This window comes from Nannospalax galili, unplaced genomic scaffold (assembly GCF_000622305.1).
Source record: "Nannospalax galili isolate Female #2095 unplaced genomic scaffold, S.galili_v1.0 scaffold553, whole genome shotgun sequence".
Taxonomy (NCBI): Eukaryota; Metazoa; Chordata; class Mammalia; order Rodentia; family Spalacidae; genus Nannospalax; species Nannospalax galili.
Window position 1 is genome coordinate 4057595 of NW_008336313.1, and position 7454 is coordinate 4065048.

Below are 7454 nucleotides of genomic sequence, written 5' to 3' on the forward strand. Positions count from 1 at the left end.
GAAGATTTGGTTTTCATTCCCAATTCATGGGGGGGGGGGGTCATGGATTGACAGAAATGACTTTCCCCAGGTCCCACAACCAGAAGGGGAGGAATCAACAGGAACTCAGCTCCAGGTGCACCAGAGCCTAGACTGAGGCCCTCCACACTTCACCCGGTAGTGACCCTTAGTCTCCTTTCTTTACTGCACAGATGGGAGGGTATCAGTGCCAGGCAGGTCACAACACCTACGGGCCAACAACAAGCCTTTTCTCCCGGGAGCCACCATTCGTATTCCCTCCCAGGTGGCTCTAGTTATCAGGAGTCCTGCCTACTGGGTTTCTCAGCAGCCAGAAGGAAGCCATTGGGCCTGGGACCTCTTTACCTTCACTGCTTCCCAGCTGGAATTCACCAGGTGCTGCCGGAAGGGCCCAAAACCTGAAACCAAAGATACCAATGGTTGCTCAACCCTGGCCCCACACCATCAGATAATAAGTTGTTGTAGACCCCAGGGGAACTCCTGCAACCTGTCAGTCTGCTGGGTTCCTCAGTGTGAGGCACAGTGTATGTATGTGGGTGGGGTAAAAGAAAAGGGGTTCTGTGGACTGGAGAGATGGTGGAGCAGTTAAGAGTGCTTGCTGAAGTTCGTTACCAGCACCATGTTAGGTGGTTCACAACCTGTAGAAGAAGGGATCCAACATCCTCTTCTGGCCTCCTCAGACCCCTGCACACAAGGCATACATTTCACACACACACAAACATTAAATAGATAGATAGTAGATAGATGATAGATAGATAGATAGATAGATAGATGATAGACAGATAAGTTAGACAGACAGACAGATAGATGAGACACAAAGGATAGAAGAATTTGTCAAAGAAATGACCTCTTGATTTTAGTCATATATTTGAGCAATGAGAAAGATACTAGCCTAGAAAGCAATGAGCTGGGGCTGGAGAGATGAGCTTTTGCCTCAGCAGTTAAAAGCACATACTGGAGCTGGAGAGATGGCTCAGCAGTTAAGAGCACTGGCTGCTCTTGCAGAGGACCTGGGTTTGGTTCCCAAAACCCACTTGGCAGCTAACAACCATCTGTAACTCCAGTTCCAGGGGATCCAGTGCCCTCTTCTGGCCTCCACAGACATTGCATGACATGGGTGCAATTGCAGACATCCAAGCAGTACACTCATACACATAAATTTAAAAAAATTAAAGTGCATACTGCTCTTGCAGAGGACCTGAATTTAGTTCCCAGCACCCACAGTAGGTGGCTCACAAACAAGGGAGCCCCTCTTCTGGCCTCCAAGGAGGCACCTGCACTCGTGTGCACACACACAAATAAAAAATAAAATAAAGGGGCTGGAGAAATGGCTCCACTGTTAAGAACACTGACTTCTCTTGCAGAGGACCCGGGTTTGATTCCCAGAACCCACATGGCAGCCACAAACCGTCCTTAACTCCAGTTCCAGGGGAATCGGAAGCCCTCTTCTGACTTCCGCGGCATTGCACAACACGGGTGCACTCACATACGTGCAGGCAATACACTCATACACATAAAATAATAAAATATTTTAAAGATAATAAATAAAATAAATTTATTCGAACTTTTAATTGGGGGATACGTGAGTGTGTGGGTATGCATGTATGTGAGTATGGATGTGTGCCCTATGGGTGCATGTGTGTGCACATGTATGTAGAGGCCAGAGATGAACCTCAGGTGTTGTTCCTCAGGAGCCACACACCTTAGTTTCTGAGACAGTGTCTCTCATTGGCCTTAAGTGTGCTGATCTGACAAGGCTGGCTAGCCAGCAGGGCCCAGGGATCCTCCTGTCTCTGCCTCTGCAGTGCTGGGATTACAAGTTCACAGCACCACCTGGCTCTTATACATGGGTTCTGGGAATCACTTTACCGACTGAGTTATCCCCACAGCCTTATTTTTGTTTGAGACAGGATATCACTATGAAACCCTGGCTGACCTCAGCCTCATTATCTGAGGCGGGAGTCCTCATCCCTTCCTGCTTGTCTTTGACTTTGTGTATATTAACTTCTGTGATTGTTGGTGTCCCAAACAAATCTCTATTTCTAAGGTTCAGCCAGTGACTATCTCCCTGTTTTCTTCAGCTGTAAAATGGAGATAGCTATAATGTCAACTTATAGAATCATGTGGCACACTGCCCTGGCTGTAGCTTGTCCACACCAAGATCTATGTGGAAATTGAACTGCCACTTTGATACATTGGGAAATGAAACTTTGGTGGGGAAGAGGATCAAGTCCTTAAGGGGAATTAGTACTTTTCTTCAGAGAATGGGTTTGTTTTACTGGGGCCATGGTGAGAGTGGGTTGTCATGAAGCCAGGGTGTCCCAGTGCTCATCCCTTCCATACCCACCGTATGCTATTCTGCCTACTACCATGAATGCAAATGGGTGGGTATGGAAGGGCTGAACACAGGGACTAGCCTTGAACTTCCCAGATTTAGAACCTTGAGCCAAAAGAAACCTCTTGTCTTTATAAATTTTCCAGTCACAGATATTTTGTTATACCAACAACAACAACAAAAAGAGCAAAGACAAGTGGTTTAATGCCCATAAAAGTATCTGAATATGGGTCAATGAAGGGCACAGTGAGTAAAGGTGCTTGCTGCTAAGTCTTACAACTTGAGTTTGAGCCCCAGAGCCCATATGGGGGAAGGAGAGCACTGACTCCCACAAGTTGTCCTATGACCTCCACATGTGTGTTATGGTACATGTGCTGTAGTATGCGCCTGTCTGCTTCCACCACCCCCATCTGCCCTGCACATAATAAATAAACATAAAAACTTTCCTAAGTATTTATAATAATACCTAAATGACAATAAGCACTCTTAAAATAAGCACAAATTTTCTTTTATAAAGTGCCTGCTTTAAATCTTTAGTGAAAAGAACTAAAAGATTTCCTAAGAATCCAAGACTCTTCAGGAAATTTTTTTAAATTAATTTTGCTGGGTGTGGTGGCACACACCTTTAATCCCAGAACTCAGGAGGCAGAGGCAGGCAGATCTCTGTGAGTTTGAGGCCAGCCTGGTCTATATAGTGAGTTCCAGGCCAGCCCTGGGGCTACAGGGAGACCCAGTCTCAAAAAAAAATGTCTAATACATTGGTGGAAACATTAAGTAGGTGAGTGTTCTCCTGCATAATGTATGTAAGTGTACCCGTGCATGCAATGCCCACAGAGGCCAGAGCAGAGGCTAGAAGAGGACATCAGATCCCCTGGAACTGAAGTTACAGACAGTTGTTAGCCACCATGTGGGTGCTGGGAACTGAACCCAGATACTCTTCAAGAACAGTCAATGTTCTTAACTGCTGAGCCATCTCTCCAGGCCCCGCCCTGCCCCAACCCTTCAGGAACTCTTGTATGGTCAGCTGACACTACCCAATCTGCTTTCTGAAGTCATCTGTCTGCACCTGGGGTCCGAAGTTAGCTCCTGCATTGCTATGTCTCTGCCCAGCACCATGCCTGTCATGGCCTTGCAATTCCTTCACCCACCAATGATTCTCCCAGTGTTCTGGGCTCTTTCCTGTTTTCTCCCCTCCCTGAATGTGCATGGTTCATACTAAAGTGATGTCACTTGGACTTTAACAGAATACAGTTTCCTTTTGTTTACTTAGGGATTTCCTGCTAATTTCTAGTGTATTTAGAAAATACTGATATGTAACTGTGTCCTTAGTTTCCCTTATAAAGGCACTCAGTGAGTCATAACGCGGTGGGCTGAAAAAACACAGCCAATATTAAATTAAAGGAATCAACTTCATTCCTAATACAAACATATTTCTGTTTGTTTGTTTTGTTTTGTTTTGAGGCAGGGTCTCCCTGTAGCCCCAGCTGGCCTAGAATTCACTCTATAGATCAGGTTGGCCTCCATCTCACAGAGATCTGTCTGCCTCTGCCTCCCTAGTACTGGGATTAAAGGGATGTGCTACCACACCCAGTTCATATTCCATTTTTGATGTTTCTTTTTTTATATATAGATTTATTTTATTTGGGGGCAGGAGAAATGAGGAGGGCAGAGGCTCCATGGTTAAGAACACTGGCTACTCTTGCAGAGGACGTGGGTTCAGTTCCTAGCATCCACTTGGTGGCTCAGGACCAATTCTAACTCCAGTTCCAGGTGATCCAGTGCCCTCTTTTGGCTCCACAGGCATTGTACACATGGGTACACTTACATACATGTACTCATACACATAAAATAATTTTTTTTGTCTTTTTGAGACAGGGACTCCCTATAACTCCAGCTGTCCTGGAACTCACTATGTAGACCATGCATGCCTCAAACTTACAGAGATCTGTCTCCCTCTGCCTCCCAAGTGCTGGGACTAAAGGCATGTGCCACCACGCCTGGCAAAAATTTTTTAAAAGCCAAAACAAGATGCATGATGTGGTACTCCATTCAAAATACAGAAACCCTGCATTTTTAACAAGACCTCCAGGTGATCTGTAAGCAGTCTGAAAAGTGACACTCTTCTAGATCATTCTGTAGGACTCAACAGTCATCAACTCTATGAAAGTTTCATAAATCTTTTTACCCAACTTGTCCACTCACTGCCTGTTCTAGTTTGCTTTTTCATTGCTGTGACAAAACACTCTGACCACTATCAACTTGGAGTGAGGGGAAGGGTTTATTTTCACAGTTTATCAGGGAGCCCAAGGTAGGAACTCAGGGAAGGAACCTGGAGGCAGGAGCTGGAGCACAGGCCATGAAGGAACACTGCTTACTGGCTTACTCTCCTGAACCATGCTCATCCTACTTTCTTATACAACACAGGCCCACCTGCCCAGGGGTGGTATCAAACAGAGTGGGCTGGACCCTCCCACATCACTCAATAATCAAAAGATGCCCCACAGACATGGCCACAGGCCCGTCAAATGGAAGCAATTTACCAATTGAGGGTCCTTCAACACAGGTGTGTCAAGTTGACACTAAAACTATCCAGCACACCATTATTAAGGTACGCCTTTTTACTTTCTTCTACAAGTCCCATTCACCCAAGTAGCTCATTCAGCCTTCTATGTACCCACTCCACTGATCCCTCTACTCATCTGTCCATTCTCCTATCCATCCACCCACACACCCATCCATTCATCCACCCACACACCCATCCATCCATCAAACTACACACCCATCCACCCATCCATCCACCCACCCACACACCCATCCATTCCTCCATCCATCAACCCATACACCCATCTACCCATTCATCCATCCACCCACACACCCATTCATCCATTCATCCACCCATCCACCCACATACACATCCATTCATCCGTCCATCCACCCACCTACCCGTCCATCCATTCATCCATCAATCTACACATCCATCCATCCATCAACCCACACACCCATTCATCCATCCATCCAACCATCCATCCCATCCGTTCACTCTACTAATCCACTCATTTGTCCATCCATTCATCCATCCATTCATTCATCTACCCATACACCAGTCTCCAGCCATACTTTCCCACCTATCCTTGAATTTGTAAATACTTAATGAAAGCTTACCATGATGATACACTCTTCTCATTGATGGAGATAAAAAGATGAACCCAGGACTGGAGAGATGGCTCAGTGGTTAAGAACACTGGCTGTTCTTGCAGAAAACCCAGGTTCTAATCCCAGCACCCACATGGCGGCTAACAACTGTCCATAGCTCCAGTTCCAGGGGATCCGACGGCCTCTTCTATCCTCTGCAAGCATTGCACGGCATGGGTGCACTTATCTACGTGCAAGCAATACACGCATACACATAAAAAAATAAGTAATAAATAAAATATAAAAAAAAAAGATGAACCCTCTATACACACCTCTCCTCTCAGACCACTCACAGACTTGTGGAGAAAGCAACTGTTTAGACAGTTACAACATATGGATTAGTGGTATTTTGCCAGGACAAGGGTCCAGCTAGGGAGCTAAGTACCACACAAGAAATTATCCCGTCACACAGTGAAGTCAAGAAGGCTAGCCAGAGACAGTGACATCCTGCTAATCCTTCAAGTCTATTTACATATCCCTCTTCCAGGAAGTTTGACGTCTCAGTACTCAGTTAGGGATTCCTAAGTCATGTTCTACCTCATACAAGCCAGGCTGCCAAACAGCTAGGAAAACACTCCTACCAGGATCAGCATGTGAAAAAGTTGCAAGCTAAAAACATCCTGAAATTAGGTATGGTGACACACACCTGTAATTCCAGCACTTAGAAGGTACAGACAAGAGGATCATGAATCCAAGGTCATAGTGAGTTCAAGGTCAGTCTGGGCTACATAAGATTGTGTCTCAAAAAAAATTTAATTAGCCACCTCCCTTTGCATGCCTGGGCAGCACAGCCACCAACTTCCTGGTGCCAGCATCTTTCCTGGGTAAGTCCCGTGGCACCCACCACACCTTGATTCCCCCCGCCTCATTCACCCTCCTAGATCCCCACCCCATCTCTCCTCCTAGCTTGGGTACTGGCCCATTTCTTGTCTTGGCACCCCAGACTCCTGGACTGACCTCTTGGCCAAGAATCCCCATTGCTTCCTGATCCTTTGCGTCCAGACCAACCCAGTTCCTCCCTGTGGTCCCCAGGAGCCCTCAGGGCCCCTTCCCACCCCCACTTCCCTTTGCATCCCTGGGCAGCATGGCCACCAGCTTCCTGGGGCCAGCAACTTTCCTGGGCCCTGCTCTCAATCCAGAGCAGCCCCCAAATTCCTGAGGCCAGCATCTTTCCTGGAGGGATCTAGACCTTAGGAGAAAGCCTGAGAGCATCTGATCCTCATCTGACTTTGGCCTCTGTGGGAACTCCTGAAGACAAAAGCAATTTGGCCACTCCAATATAAAATCAAAAGAGAGAACTTGAAGCCTAGAGCAACCAGTTTTTCATGCCCAACAAGTAAACCACAAAGGCACATAAAGTTTACGAAAAGAAGCAGACCTAAACTCAACAAAGGAAGGCTTGAGTCTCACACAAGAATCAGAAACTACAAAAGAAATCTACGTGTAATATATCCCTACCAAGAACCAATAGTCCTCTAAGGGAGTACAATGAGAAATCCCTAGAGATAACACAGGACACAGAGCTCAAAAGAACAGTTATAAACATGATAAAAGAATTCCGTGAATTTAAAGAATACACAAACAAAGAAATCAAAGAACTGAAAGAAAGGAATAAACTTCTGAATAAATTCAGAAGAGTTAGAAATATTGAAGAATGCTCAGGCTGAAATGAAGAAGGAAGTGAAACACTCAGTAGGCCAATTAGAAACGACAGGAGAAAGCCTCACCAATAGGATGAATGAGATGGAAAACAGAATATCAAGACTGCAAGATAAAGTAGACGAATTAGACCACTCAAGCAAAGATTATGAAAAAATTTAAGACAACACAAGAATGGAATATGCAGGAATTGTGTGACACCATAAAAAGACCAAACTTACGAATCATAGGCATACAGGAAGGAGAAGAA